At 54.7% G+C, this 14,829-nt stretch overlaps 1 protein-coding gene and 1 long non-coding RNA gene across 15 annotated transcripts in view; one reads left to right on the forward strand and one right to left on the reverse strand.

Moving 5' to 3' along the window:
• CASZ1 (castor zinc finger 1) overlaps window positions 1-14,829 on the forward strand; it is a 241,600-nt gene that overhangs the window by 169,042 nt on the left and 57,729 nt on the right. The window lies entirely within an intron of this gene.
• Window positions 11,059-12,917, reverse strand: LOC149915258 (uncharacterized). Its single transcript, XR_016459313.1, has 3 exons — window positions 12,828-12,917; window positions 12,330-12,489; window positions 11,059-11,363 (listed from the first exon to the last, which is right to left on the reverse strand). It is a non-coding gene; the product is annotated as an uncharacterized LOC149915258 (long non-coding RNA).

Here is a 14,829-nt window from a genome sequence, read left to right on the forward strand (position 1 = left end):
TCAGTCCTGGCTTAACAAGCTCCTGCTTCCTGCCTGCACCCTGTCCTGCCTGTGACCTGCTCCTCGTGAGCCACAGTTCCTTGTAAGCAAACAGAGGGGTCTGCAGCTGCTTTGTGCTGCACAACAGCACCGGGAGGACAACGTGTGCTGGAAGCAGCTGTGAGCAGGACAGATCCTGTGCTGGGAAGGGGAAAGTTCTTCATGAGCGGTCTCCACACCATCAGTTTCTCTATATTCTGAGGCTGCCCGACCTGCTTCCAGCCCTCAGTCAGACCCCTAGGCTGTCCCCATGAAAAGTTGGCAGAAAGTCTCCAGAAAGCAGCAAGGAGGCCGCGGTAAGCAGAGCTGGGCGCTGCGTGTCCCACGTCCCGCGGGGCTGACTGCGGCTCGCAGGGCTCAGTGCGCCCCGGTGCCACCCGGGCACAACTCCGGGGACGATGGCACTGCAGGGTGATGCTGCTCCATCAGCTGCAGCCCACCTCCTCGTCCTCAGCTGCTCTTTGCAGAGCCAAGAGGGGCCGGGAAGGCGCTGCTGGCAGCAGGGAGGGGCAGGACCTGCAGCCCGAGTCCCACGCGGCCCCATCTCCTCCCCTCCGGTTCAGCGCGGACTGGATCAATTTGGACGTCTTCAGCAATAAAAAATGCCGATGTCGTCCTAATTCACCAGGCCCCGAGATGACAGCAAATTTACATTTTTTAATTAAACTAGCAGCCAGTTTTTATGAGAGGGGGCTGGGTTATGCAAATCAAATGGTTGTGTACGAAAGATTAGGAGAGTTTGGGAATAAATTCCACAAATGCTAATAAAAAAAAAAAAAAGAGAGAGAAAATGAGAGGGGGGAGAGAGAGGGACATTGTTCCATTAGCCCCTTTTAGACTGATTTCCCTGAGGAGAAAGCGACGGGGGGTGAGAGATGGAGGCAGCTTTCAGAGACAGGTAAAATCCATTCTGAGGATTGAGAGCCCCTCGGACCAGGACCTTGTTGCTCTCTGTTTCCTCTCGCAGGGGAGATGGAGGCAGACGCCGATTGCAGAAGGAAAACTTGCAGCTTCTCGTCCTGGTCCTGTTTGAGTGGCTGTGGACCTGTCTCTGTCCCTTCTTTCTCAAGTTCCCCTTTGCTCATGCAGGCACTATAGAAAGTAGAAGAGCCCATTGAGCCTTTCGGGGGATAAATAGTTACAGTGAGGCAAAATCCTGCGCTTCACTCGTGTACCATATGTTCTCACTTAGATTTCCCAAAGAATTCCTCACTTGCAGATTTGCTGTCCTCCTCTCCTGGATATCCTAGGTAGTGCTCAGCGTGTTGGGGAGCTGGGGGTGAAGGCGTGTGTTTGCTTTGCCATGGGGAAGCACAACCAGAAAATTGCTGGAGGCTGGGGAACTGCTCCAGGCTTCCAGTCCAATGGCAGTTTCATGCTCAGGAGAAAAGCTGAATAACCTGTGTAGGCTGGCAAGGGAGAGCAAGGGGTGGAGAGGAGATGCAAGGAAAACGGGTGGTAAGACTGAAGTCACTAGCTGCACTTCATGGCCATCCCTTGGGGATTTGGTGCCTCACTAGAGAATTTTGCCACTCATTCTTGGTTTTGGGGTGTGAAAGGATGATTCACCTACAAGCACATGTTTTGCTCTTGGAGAGGTGACATTTTAGCAGGGCCTCTTGTGAAATGGGTGGAAACGCCAAGCTCTGCTGGAGCACTTCTGTTGGTTCCACACACCCAACACCTACATGCCATCACCTGGTCCCACTTGAGCACCTCAGCCACAGACACTTCCACGCTCCTGGATGCTCACGTGGATGCTCACACGCGCCATCAGTTTCCACTATGGGTGGGTTGGGCTGAGCTTTGTGTTCTCCAGGTGCCTTCTCAAGGTATCGCCTTGCTCCGTGTTCTGCTTCTGTGTCTGTCATCATTGTGATGAGTGGTCAGCAGGAGGGGATGGGCATGGTCCCCCCCTGACCCCCGGTGTTGCTCTGGCCATGCAGGGTTTTTTGCAGTGCAAGGATTTGAGCTGAACAGGCGCCAGGTTCAGCCTAAATCTAACCAGGGAAGCTCCAGAACAGGTCTGGGAACCGTGGCAGAGGGTTCAGTGTGGGATGTGTAACTCTAATCTATAAAGTGGGCATAATCACCCTCCTCTGAGCAGCCCAGAGCCAGGGCTGGGTGCTGCAGCGATGGAGATAAGCGAGGAGCTGGCTGCCGGCCACGTGGGGTGCAGGGAGGAGAGGCTGGGGCGCAGTGCTGGGCTGTGGCAGCTCCGTGTCCCCGTGGCTGTGGCACTGGGGTGGGCAGGAAGACCCACAGAGAGGCTCTGTGTCAGCGAGGCTGGTGGGGATGGGCAGGGGATGAACCAGGAACTCAGCTTCCATACATGGGAAACTGTCAAAAGCCAGGTAGCAACACCAGCTTTTGTCTGGTATTTCCAGAAAAACCCGGTGAGACCTGGCATCCCAGGGCATAATTTATTATGGAAAAATAAAATAATAAAGTCCCAATCCCTTTGAGGCCTGAGTCATAGAAGCATCTTCTCATTAAAGCAGCTCCACCTCTCCACATGGTGTTTGCCAGCACGATGCCTGGATGAATCCACTCCTGGAGCAGACCCACCCAGGCTGCCTTCCTCCTCTTCTTCCTCCTCCTCCTTACAGCCCCACACTCCTCTCCTGTAGCCCCTGACCAGCGAAAGCCCAAGCAGCTCCAAATCTCAGCCAACGTGTCCCCAGATCTCCCTTCTTTGGGCCAGGTCAAACACTGTGGGCATGTGTTAGGTCTTCCTCATGCTCTCCTTGGTGTGTTTTGAGCCAAATCCTTCGGATCTTCAGTCACCCCTTGTGCTGTTGGACTCAGCCCTGGAGCATGCAGTGCCGTTCGTGGCTGGCTCTGCTCCATGCAGCCCTCAGAGCAGGGGGAGCAGAGGAAGCAGCTCCTGGAGCCATCACCATCTGCGTGTCCTGAGGCAGGCAGCAGATGTTGGCAGAGGAGGACCGGGTCGGAAGAGGCTGAGGGAGCAGAGGCTGAGGAGATGGCCTGGTGCTTCTTCATGTGAATGTTATTAATTGGAGCTCAGTAGGGCAAGACCTCCGTTTTGCAAAGTTCTTCCATGCACCAGGAAACTTTCAGAGAAGCTCCCTCGCTGTGGCTCGCTGTGGCTGTAGCCTTTCACTCTTGCTTTTCTCAGCCCCTTTCTGTGCCAGACTTTTTAACTCTTCTTGCAAAATAGCTTTCCTTTATGTCCTCCTCCCTCTTCACATTCACACAGTCCTGTTGCTCTTTGTCAGCCTCCTGGACTTCCCATTCTACCTCTGGGTCTGCCTTTCCTTTCCTTTCCATTCCTTTTCTTCCCTCTCCGCCTGCCTTACATTATCTTACTCTCTTTATTTTTCATTTCCCCATTTGTCTGTGGGCTGATATTCAGATGAGTGAAGTTCTTCCAGTTAAAGGAGGTCATGAATATTATGATTTTTCTATCAAACAATGAAATATGGCTCAAATTACTGTAAAGAATAAGGCCCTTTTCATGAACCACCTGCTGTTTTTTTTGAAAGAAAGCACAACCACTCGCCGGCGTGCTTCGAGCAGTTGTCTCTCATCCCCACCTCGCCAGACTTTGCAGTTCCAACTTCTCCTGAATTTGCTGCTCGTGGTGCGGCGAGCTCAGCCCGCGCTTCCCAGACTGCCAGCACCCAGCTTGTCTGGCGTCAGGCAGGTCGGGGCAGGATGAGCTCCTGGCAGCAGCCTCGCTCCTTTGAATGAGGGTTTATGATCGGGCTTTTTGGATTGCGGTGTGTTTATTTTGGGGTTTTATTTTTGTTCTCAACACCATTTCGGTCTGTGCTGCGTTGCCTCTTGGCTTGGCTGAGGGAGGGGCTTTGCATTCAGGTGTTACTCCAGGGGTGCAGAGCTGCATGGGCACCTTGCCTGGCTGACACCAGGGGTCTGGGGCCACGCTCTGCCTTCTGACACCTCAGTGCCTCTCAGTGTCCCACATCACCTGAGACATGTGGCTGGGCTTGGGACAGAGCTCTGCCCTCCCAGCACCAATGAGCACAGCCTGACTATCAAGGCTGCAGGGTGCTGCAGCTGTTGCACTGGGACATGGGGACAGCAAGGGCTGTCTGCCCCTTGTTGGGAGCTGCCACGAGGCGGGATGGGCAGTCACAGGGACAACAGAGGACAGCAACTTGTCTCAGACTTGTGTTTTGATTCTAGTCCAGCCTATTTATATTCATAATAGCTGCTATTTTTTCCCTGTTACATGGATGCGTCTTGTCCTCGTTCTCCTCCGTCTTCCCCGAGCAAGTCGTGCTGTTACTCGCGTGGCCGCCCCAGGGGTGTGGAGCACTGTCCCTCGGCGCTGCTCCGCAGGACACAGTGGGTGGGATGGTGCTCTGCTCCATCAGCCCTGTGCCCTCTGCCCACCCCTGGGCAGGAGCCGCGTCCGCAGCCCAGGCTGCGCAAGCACTGAGTTTGTTTTGCCAGGGTGACCTGTTTAATCATCTCATTTTCTGGTGGCCGTTTATTCCTCGTTTCCACGGTTACAGCCCCATTAAGAGGAGAAGCAATAAGGCAGCGAGTCAAACAGGTAATAAAAACATTAAAGCCATGTGCGCACTGGGAGAGCGGGAGGGTGAGCTGCACGCAGCAGGACGAGACTGGCCGTGCCAGGGTTGTGACAGGGGCCCATGCAGCATGGTGACACCCACTGGTCCCCAGCAGGGATCTGGCTGCCAGCATTGTGCCTTGGTGCCACTTAGGATGGTGTTACAGGCATCCCTGTGCTTCACTCACCATCACTGCACTGCTAGCAGTGAGTTGGCCGAAAGCGCTCAGAATCGGACTGTTTTTGCAACTCTGTTATTTCAGGGCTGCGACCTTCTGGAAAGACTTTTAACCTGCAGATTCTCTTTAGTTTACTTTAGTGGTGCTGGAGAACCAAACATCTGCTCCCACATTTCACTGTGTGTGCTATTCCTGCTCTAACTGATGCCAGTGATGCTGGTGCCTGGTGAGTGTGGCTCAGCGCATCTCGGTCCTGCACTGTAGAGCAGTGCTGTGCTCAGCACACTGAGTCGTGGACTCACAGCTAACAACCCCAGACATCACAGCCTGCAGTGTCACAGGGACTGCCCTGTGTGAGGGAAGGGCTCGCTGCTGCAAATAATGGTGGAAATGCAAGGAAGTGGCACAACCTCTCTCCAAGTGGGTTTTACCTGCTGGCTTTCTCCGCTGGGTTGCCTTACCCCCTTACAGCCCATACTGCCCTGTTTGGATTTTTGAATGTATTTCTGGTGTTGTTTGAGGTTTTACAGTTTCTTTTCTGCAGACTTTATCAGAAAGCATATTTGTGGTGAGCGCCTGTGAAAGGACCTGGCTCGCTGAGTAAATATTCAGTGTGGAAATGAGCGGCATGACCTTGAGGGCTGGAGAGGGAGGAAAACTGGGAGAAATACATAAAAAGCTGCAAAAGAAAAGAACAAGGAGAAAGGAGAGGAGAGGGGAGGGATAAAAGATGAAAGGCCTAACCAGGCTGGAAGCGGTCACAAAGGAGAGGAGCGGTCATCTCCCTGCTTGACGTGGTGGCTGGACACAGAGCGTTTGGCATCTCCGAGAGGCCGGGTCCCTGCGGTGCTGAGCAGTGACACTTGAAAAATCAGCCCATGTAAGGTGCCTCGAGTTGGGCAACGAAGTCAGTAGTCGCTTTAGATCATCTTGGCCTGCGTTCAGAAGGGTGAATTCTATCCCTGGCGAGGGGCCAGCGGGAGGCCTGTGCGCTGTTCTCGTTCCCAGAATAGGATCAGGTGGCTCCATGGGGCAGGGGCACACGTCCCTGCCACCACTGCGAGGCGCATCTGCCCCCACCCCTGCTGGGGACTGGGCTGCAAGGCCTGGGGCTGGGCTTCCAGAGCCGCCTGTGCTGGGCTCCGGGGTTCTCATCTCACTTGTTCTGGGTAATCTAAACTGGATTCAAAACCATACTGTATGGGTAGGAGAGGGAAGCGCTGCCCTTCTGCACTTCTGCTTCTTTTCCTGCTCGGGATGTTCCACCAGCATGTCCTTAGTGTTGGTGGGAAGCCCCAGTCCTGCAGCTGCAGCCCATGGTGCTGCTGCCCGCTGTTGGGCAGGACATGCCTTTGGGTCCCCTCACAGCTCATTCTGTTGTCATTTCTTCAGCTTCCCAAATGCTGTCGGTTTCCAAGAAGGGAAGTCCAGCTTCCCTGACACTTGGGAGCGGTTGGAAGTGAGCTGAAGCTGAGCTGGCATTTGTGTTGAGACAATTCTTAGGTTAAAAGAAAGTTGCTACACTAGTCACCTTTGCACACTTAGCTTTAGATTGTTCTTTTGGGTTGGGGGGATGATTTATTTATTTCGGTGAGTGTGTAAAATATACAGTTAGATTTTCACTGCTCACATGATAGAACCCTGCTGTGCAGGGCAGAGCTCTCTAGGTTTCTTTCCAGTCGGGATGTGTGAAATATTAGGGAAAAGCCTTGCCTGGTGCTGACCCCGAGTTCAACAGCTGGGTGGGAAGTGCCTGCATTGGGGAAAACCAGTGTGAATATGGGATGGGGTCAAAGGCACGGGAAGGAAGCAGAGCAAAGTCACCAGCACAGGTGCCACAGTGAGGAACTGTAACTGCATGTTTAATAGCTTTGGATGTTTGCTTTCGTGTGACAGTTGCTGTTCAAGCAAACAGATAGGAGAATCCCAGACTTGAAGGGATACGTGTGTGTGTTACGGGGCCCTTCAGCACATCCCTGAGGGAGGACAGGCACCCACGTGGCAGCTCACTGGGCTCAGCCTTCCCCTCTGCTCCCATCCCCTTTCCCTGCTCTGAAGCCCCCTGCCCACAGAGCAGCCCTGCTGCCACAGCACTGCCCTGTGCTCTTTCCAGTGTCAGTGCCCATCCCAGGGCAGCAGAGCGGGGCCAGGCTGGGGCTGGGGGCTGGCTGGTGCTGGCTGCGGGCAGCGGGGAGGCAGAGCTGTGTTTTTGCAGTTTCTCCTCCAAAAGGAACGCCTGCGAGGGGTGAGGGGCAGACTCCTTGCAGCGAAGGTGTTAACAAATAGCAGGTGATTAAACATGACAAGCAGTGACATTTCTGTGTGGGGTTCTCAGTACCAGCAATGCCAAGAATGAAGCTATAAACCCTGACATTTTGTGTTATGCACTGAGGTTTTTAATAGACATCTTTCCCTCCCTCCCCCCTGTTTATTTCTTTTATTCCTTTTTCCTCTTCTGTCCCTTTCTCCCTTCCCCTGCGCGACCCCTCACATCTTTCCTCTCCCATCGCGCCCTTTTTCCTTTGCTGTGCCCACTCTTTCTGCCCTCTCCCCATGCCCTGTTACCCCTCCTGGTTTCTCGCTCCCTGCACACCGTTCCTGTCTGTGCTCCCGCTGCCATCTGCCCCGCTGCCGCCCGCTCACCCCTCTCGTCTCGCTTGCTCTCACACCCGCCCGTCTCCCCTGCCTCCCCTCCCCTCCCGCCTTTATCTCCGTGCCTCCCGCTGCTGTCACCCTCCCTCTGTCTGTTCTTTTCCACTCTCTCCCCTTCTCCCTCCCGTCCCCGGCTCTTTTTGGGGCCTGATGTAATACGCCAACCACGGGCAGCCGGGCCAGTTGCTTGTCAGGGAGCAGGTGTCCCACCCCTGAGTGATGTTTTTGTTAACAACATTTTTGCCCTGACTCAGAAGCTGGCATTTTGGAGATCGCTTGTTGGGGATTTTTTTTGAAAGGCCGGGAGCTGAGGGAGGCCACACTTTTGGGAACAGTTGCTGGGTTTGTGCTAAAAGGACCGCAACAGTTGTTGTGCTGAGCGAGAAGCGTTGGAACAACTGCAGTTCCCCTCCCGCTCCGGGGCCGTCTGAAGGGCGTTTGGAGGTGAGGCCCGAGGCTCTGGCCCAGCGCTGGGCCACAGGAGCAGCCCTGTCCCAGGCCTTCCCTCACTGCCCTCGTGGGGCTGGGGGCACAGAGTGAGCTGAGGGTGCGTTACGGGGTGTTTGGACGCCATGTCTGTGTCGCCTGGTGTCGGTACTGAGGCCTCAGCCTGGACTTGCGGTCCAGGCAGTGTCCCCAGGGGCCCTTTGGGCTGCACAGGGACCCCTGACCAGCTGCTGGCCCTGGGGAGGGTCTGGGGGCACCCACAGGGCCTGAGGTGCTTCCAGCCCGGTCCCGGCCCCTCATGGCATGTGCAGGAGGTCCCGGGGCCAGCACAGAGGGCTTAGTATGTATTTGAAGCGAGTCCAAACCAAACTGCAGCTTCAGTCCTGGTGTTTTCTCTTCCTTGACTCTTCAGGCGTTCTGAAAATCAAAACACTTCCCCTTCAAGTCTCTGCCTTCCCTTAAAAGTGCCTCTCCCTCCCTGTCCGCCCAGGTTGTATCGATCTGGCACCACAGACGGTGACTGCAGCTTCAGTTGCCAAGTAGGGCAGATCGATAGAGGCTTGCTGTGGGATTTTTGGCAGCTGGGGCATCGCATTTGTCCCTTCTCCCCTCACACCTTCCCACCAGGAAGCTGCTGGCCTCATGTTGTTCCTCATCTTGTCCCTCCGTGTCTCTTGCTGCAGCCTTGGGGACTGGCAGCCACAGGGGCGAGTGGGGCTGAGGTGGCAGCAGCCCTGCTTTGCTGTGATGGCCCCGTTCACCTCATGTGCTGGGGCGATCCTCTGGTCACCCAGCAGCCCTGCGGGCAGGACCTGGCTTTTCCTGTTTGCACAATGCTTTTTATTTTACAAGAGCCCAGATCCAAGGTAATTCCCCTCTGCCCTTCTTCCGCTCGCGGCCGTCAGTGCTGCTGTCATCTTTCTGCAAACGTGGAATGCCAGGCATGGTGACACAAAGCGACTTCCTGAGGGCCAGCCCTGGGTCTGGGGCTGTCCTTGCTAGTGCAGTCCTTTAGGATGGGGTGCTGGAGTGGGATGCAGCGATGGAATGGGGTGGGATGGGGTACAGCCACCTCCTTTGGCTTCCCCAGGGCCAGGAGGGCAGGGGCAAGCTGTGGCTCTGCCCCAAGATGTCCTTACCCCTCTTCCAGCTCCTGGCTGCTGTAGCTCTGACAGGTGCCGAGCGCCGCGTGCAGTGAAGTTAATGAAATGAGTATTTCGGGGCGAGGGGGGAGGGAGGCTTGTACTACACCCTGGGGCCCTAGGTTTATTAATGGTGACCTGCCATTAAAGACTAAAGTGCTAACCTGGTCATATTTAGCGGCTTTCAATGGTATCCCAGCGGCCTCCGCCTGCAATATGCAGCCCTGCCTTCCCCCCACAGCCCCAGGCCGGCAGGAGCTGACGCTGGAGTTTCTGTGCTGCGAGGGGTCTGGGGGCAGCAGCAGGAGAGCAGCAGCGAGTGGGGGGAAAGCTGAGCATGGGGACATGTTCCCCCGGGGACAGCAGTACTGTAATGACAGTCACTTTAGAAGGATGCTGGAGGCTGCTGCTGGTCCAAGCAGGGATCAGATTCACAGAATTAAAAGAAGCCCCCAAACCTCCTTGAAGCTAATTCTGCTCTCAATGCCTCCCCAGAAGCCAGACTTTGCTGTGCATGCCAGCTGAGGTTACTGCTTTCCCAGAGCACTTCTGCCTGGCTGGGAGCTCAGCACAGTGTTCTGCCATGTGTTACTGCCTCAGATCCAGTGCAATGCTGGAGGAAGCACAGGGAATCCCGAGGCATGGCCAGCTCAGGGCAGGAGGTGGGGGATGCTCCTGCCTCTCACACCACCCTTTAACCCAGGGTGAGCTAGTCCGTATGGGATTTTTTCTCTCCAGTGAGCCCTCTAAGCCACATCTCCATCGTCCCCACCGCCCGTCCCTTCCTGTGGGCACGTTTTTCAGCGTAGGCTTCAGGCCATTCCCCGGCAGAGCCAGTGAGGACAGGGGCCTTGTTCCAGCACAAGCTCAGCCCTCACAGCCTCCCAACAGGACGAGTGCCGGCTTGGCAGCCAGGCTGGGGGCAATCCTCGCTCTCTCCATTGGCTCTGTGCCCCAGCTGATCCCGAGCCAGGTTCACAGTAATCCCTACATCCTGTTGCAGGTCCTTAATCAGCTGGAGCTGGCCTGAAAAAAAAAAAACAACCAAAAACCCCAACCCCAAGCTCCTGCAGTGAAAGCTCCCCGTGGCAATGACAGGCTGCAGCGATGGGGACAGAGGAAGGGAGGAGTGTGGGGTCTGTCTGGGGGTCCTGGTGTGGTCTTAGACCTTGGTTCTCCCCTCTCCCCCCAGCCCAGCTGGGGATGTGCCCCTTCTGCAATGCTGGGCAGGCTGGAAAACTCTCTGGGTTGTTGTTGGGTTGTGTTTTTTTTCCCATTTAATGCATAGAATAACACTGATGGGTCTGAACAGCTCCAGCCAGGCGACGAGGGGAAAGAATAACAAGCTCCTGGATGTCAGGGGAAATTATGGGCCACTGCTATTTAGGGTGAGTCTGGTGGATTTAGGGCCTTTCTGTTCTATTGTCCCAGCTGTTCTGAGCATTGGAGCAGGCGAGACACAAGTCGGGAATTTCATTGCAGAGCATGTGCAGGGCAAGGCTGTTTCTGAGTCTTTCTGGAACTGAAGCATGGCTACGGCGGACAGGAGATGTTGGGGGTCAAAGGGTGATGAGATGTGGCACAGGAAGGAGCCCTTTGCTTTCTGCCCTTTAGCAAGATTCAGCTGCAGGCGCTCCTCAAGCTCCCCAGGTCCTGCAGTGCTGGTATCCCTTTGCTGGATCCTTCGCCTTGGCCACCCTGCTCTGCTCCACATCTGCTGGCCCACCATGCAGAGAGGTTGCTCGGTGCACAAATGCATGGAGATTAGGGATTTGGGTATTTGGGCTGCTTTTGACTGGCACTGGTGCTGCAGGGCTGGCACTGTGTTTGCGTGCTGCCAGGTATTAGGGAGAAGGGCCTCGACAGGATGAGGAAAACACTACGTGGTGTGAGTGGGTCGTCCATGGGAACATGAAGAACAGGGTGGATCCTGGGCTTCCACATTTTGGCAAATACACAATGTCCCATGCCAGGACGGGGAGGTGCTGTAGAGTGTTGGAAAGCCGTCCTGCCCCGCAGTCTTCCCAGCATCAGGGTGAATTCTTTGCTTCTTTGGGGCTCTTTTTATTTGACCAGATTAAAAAGCCTATTTGAGTTTCTTAAACCATTTAATCTAAAATCCCCAGGTGGATGCGCCATTGGATTCAGTTTTAAGCTTATAAACAAAACAGGTCTGTGTTTGGCTCTCCTTGGTTTTGTTGGATGGAAGCAAGGTCTGACCCGTCTTCCCTGCGAGCGGGGCTTCCTGCTCCTGTGAGTCCCCCGAGCCCTGTGTGGTGGGTGGGTGCTGGATGCTGGGAGTGGGACTGTGCTGCTGCTCCAGGTTCTTCCCAGGGCATTGTGCTTTGTAATGGGACAGGAGGAGGCCATAGGGAAGCAGAGAAGAAGGGAGGGATGAGTGTCAGCCTGCAGCTGGGTGGTTCTTCCCAACGCCTACCAATGCCTGGGATGGAGCTGGTTCTCCTGCATGCCCAGCTCTCTGCTCCCTTTGGGTTCCTGCTGCCCTTCCGGCCCTATGTGGCTTCATCACAGCCCCTCCCTGAGCTCCTGAGGAGGTTTCGTGGCCATGAGACCAGTTGGGGCTGCTGTACGTCAGCCTGAAATAGGACAGCTCATGATTTGTGTTTGCAGGAAAGAGGTGCAAATGGCGCGCGCAGGAGGCCGGGAATGTCGCGGCTCTGTGGACTGCGGGTCGTGTTTCTGGCAGCCACCGGTGCCAGGTGCTCCCAGGGAAGGCAGCGGGCCCCGCAGCGGGCAGATGGAAGGCAACTTGCCCACGGCATCCTTTCCTCTGCATGGGTAGAGGTGGGAGGGCAGAGCAGGGCAGCCCGTCTCCCCCTGTGGGAGCGGATGGTGGGGACAGGGCTGGCTCTGCTCCCCCACCCCTGCCCAGGAGCTGAAGGCAGATGGAAGGACGGACGGGCGTCTGTCCGATGGCGGCACGAGCGGGAGGGAGCCCTCTTGGCTTTGCCGAGGGAGCCTCTTTCTATATGGAAATGAAGAATTTAGGCTAATGGAGCTCAACCATCTCTAATTTTGCGATGGCAGGAGGATTTTGATTGAAAGTAATTAAGCAAGCTAGCTGTAAAATTAATTAAAGCAAAAGAGGGGGATTTTTTTATTGGATTGGATAGCGATATAGCGGCTGTCAAATGGGGGACGGATGGGGGTGACCTGAATTCTCTGCCCTCCCTCCTCCCACTCGGGACGTTTATGTCACTTTAATCTCCTTACAGCGGCTGGTGTGCATTTGTTTGAAATAATCAAGGAAATATGGTCAGAAATTGTCAGCTTTCAGATCTAATTTACCTGACAGCCCTGCGCGGACCAGTAAGCCTCTGCGTGCGTGTGTGCGGTGCAGGCAGTGGGGTGGTCCTGGAGGGCTCCTCAGCTCCTTTTTCCCCCCTTTTCCTTTGCCCCATCTTCACTGGATTCCCAGCAAAAATACTCGTGGTGCTTCTTGGACCTCCTGGCACCCCAGGGAAACAAGATGAGTTTGGGAATTTTCCTGCACACCCTTCTCTCTCCCCCCCTTGCCTTCCCTGCCTCCTCCCAGCCTGCTGCCTCATCCTTGCACCATAACCAGCTTTAAGGTTTAGGCAATATAGGATTAGGGAGGTGGCTGTAATTCTTTATTCCAGATGGCTGGCAACTGCTAAATCCACTGTCACAAGCACCAAGTTATAAAAATACTTAAATTAGGCCCTGCTTTCAGCCTGGTCCCTGCCCACAGTGCTCCCACTGTCCCATTGGGGACCTCGCACCGAGGCGGTGCCGGCGCTGCAGGATGCGGCTCTGGGCTCCCACCTTGCTGCGTTCCCTCGCTCGGCTCCATCTGCTGCTTTTTGCCTTCAGAGCTCACGGAGAGAACCTGCAATAAAGCAGTGATCGGTGTGTGTTGAGCAGGTGAGGGTACTGAGCCACGAGGGCCAGGCTGTGGCTCCCATGCATGTCACTATGGGTGCCTGCTCTGCTGAGACCTCATAATTCCCCTCTGACTTCAACCTGGTACCCAGTGGACTCAGCTCAGTGTGCCACGAGCCAGGGAGGGAAGGCTGTAGGGTCAGTGTTTCCATAGAGCCGTTCCGATGTCTCACATCTGTCTTGCTAGGTTGGCTGGTAGGGTTATTATTTATTGTTTATTATTGCTCATTAAGTGCTGACAGAGCTGGGGCTTTTGTTTGTTTTGTTTGGGTCTCCATCTAGAGGCCCTTGCCACGGCGGGCTCCAGTGCCAAGACTTGAGGCACTTCTACAATTACAGCCATGATCCTATTGTATTGTTTATGTAATGACTCTCAATCCCGAGGGATTCTGCAGCCTTTCTTAGACCTGAGCACCCAGCACCTGGCAGGGAGAGGTCAGGGCAAACGCTGGCCTTGATGCCCAGGACAATCTCTGGGCTTTATGTGCTCGGGGCTGGTTAATGCGCACACAGATCAGGCTGGACCTCTCTGCGAGGACCCGCACGCGGGAGTTGGCTAAGCTGCTTCGGGAGGAACACACGACTCATCCGTGCCCCGTCTGTGGGGCTGCAGGAGCTCCTGGTGGCCCAGCCCTGCTGTGAAGCTGTCACCCTGCCAGGTGGAAGTCGGGGGTTCCTCCCCAGCTCCGTATCCCGCTGACCCACAGCCAATCTGGGTGGGTGATGAGTCTGTCACCGCCATCCCCAGGTTTATTTCCAGCTCTGCCACTGATTTGCTTGGTATCTGTAGCCTTGTGAATGCGTAGCTTTGTGCCAGTGCGTCCTCATCAGTGTAATGGGTATAATTAGGCTTTTCTGATTGAAGATAGTGCTGAAGGCTGAGTGTGCCAGCAGGCTTGCTTCTTTTTTGTTTCAAGTCCATTCCAAAAAGGAGGTAAGACCCAGATTTTAGAGTGCTGGCTCCCACATGACATTTCAAATACATATTGATAAAAATGTATGACATATCAAAGCCCTTACTGGTGGGATGGGTTTCCATAAGCCTCGCAGAAGCAGTTAGGTGAAGATGCAGCACTCAAAACATGCCATTGGCTCTGTGTTCAGCTAAATGTGGGTTCTGCCGGACACGGCGATGCTGATCACCGAATATAACAGCAAGAATAGTCTAAATAATCTCAGGGCCTGTTAATTGAAAGAGAGCTCGAGTTCTGGGATGTGGACCAGGCCAATACTGATAATGGTATCTGAAGCCAGTGGTGTCTGGAAGCAGGGCCATACTGTGCTGGCTGCTCCTGTTTCCCTCTGCAGGTTGCACGGCCAGATGACTAAGAGTGCATTAGATAATTTTCTCATGTAACATTCCCTACAGGAAGTTACTGGCCGTGCTGTAGAGATGTCCTGAATGCAGTGTTGGAAGTGCACAGGACTGTCTTCCTGCAATGCAGAAATGCTTGAGGCCCCTGTGGAAAGCTGTGCTCAGTTCTGACTCAAAGACTCCTTAGACATGGCTGAGGAAAATGCACATGTGCTGCTGAAGGGCCCCTTGTCTTGTGCTGACACTGATCTGGGCTGGCTCAGCACATCACCCTTCAGCTGGGATTGCAGGGCTGGGGATGGGGATGTCCTGTCACTGGGTGGAGGGGATGAGAAGTTCCAATTTGGTGCCGTGCCTTTTCTGTCACTTCAGTGTGACTAGGATCAGAAAGCCCCCATGTCCCTCACTCCCCTAGTGCCTAGAAAACAGCTCATTAAAAATCACCAGTGATAACTGCCTGGGAAGTCACATTTTTAACACCTGCATTCAGTTCTGGAGGATTGAGCTCCTGCCTTTCCCAGACCAGGGGGTAACTGTTGGTGGATATTTGTGAGCATTAATGTTGAGCTG

Source organism: Phasianus colchicus, chromosome 22 (genome assembly GCF_987193195.1).
Source record: "Phasianus colchicus chromosome 22, bPhaCol1.hap1.1, whole genome shotgun sequence".
NCBI lineage: Eukaryota > Metazoa > Chordata > Aves > Galliformes > Phasianidae > Phasianus > Phasianus colchicus.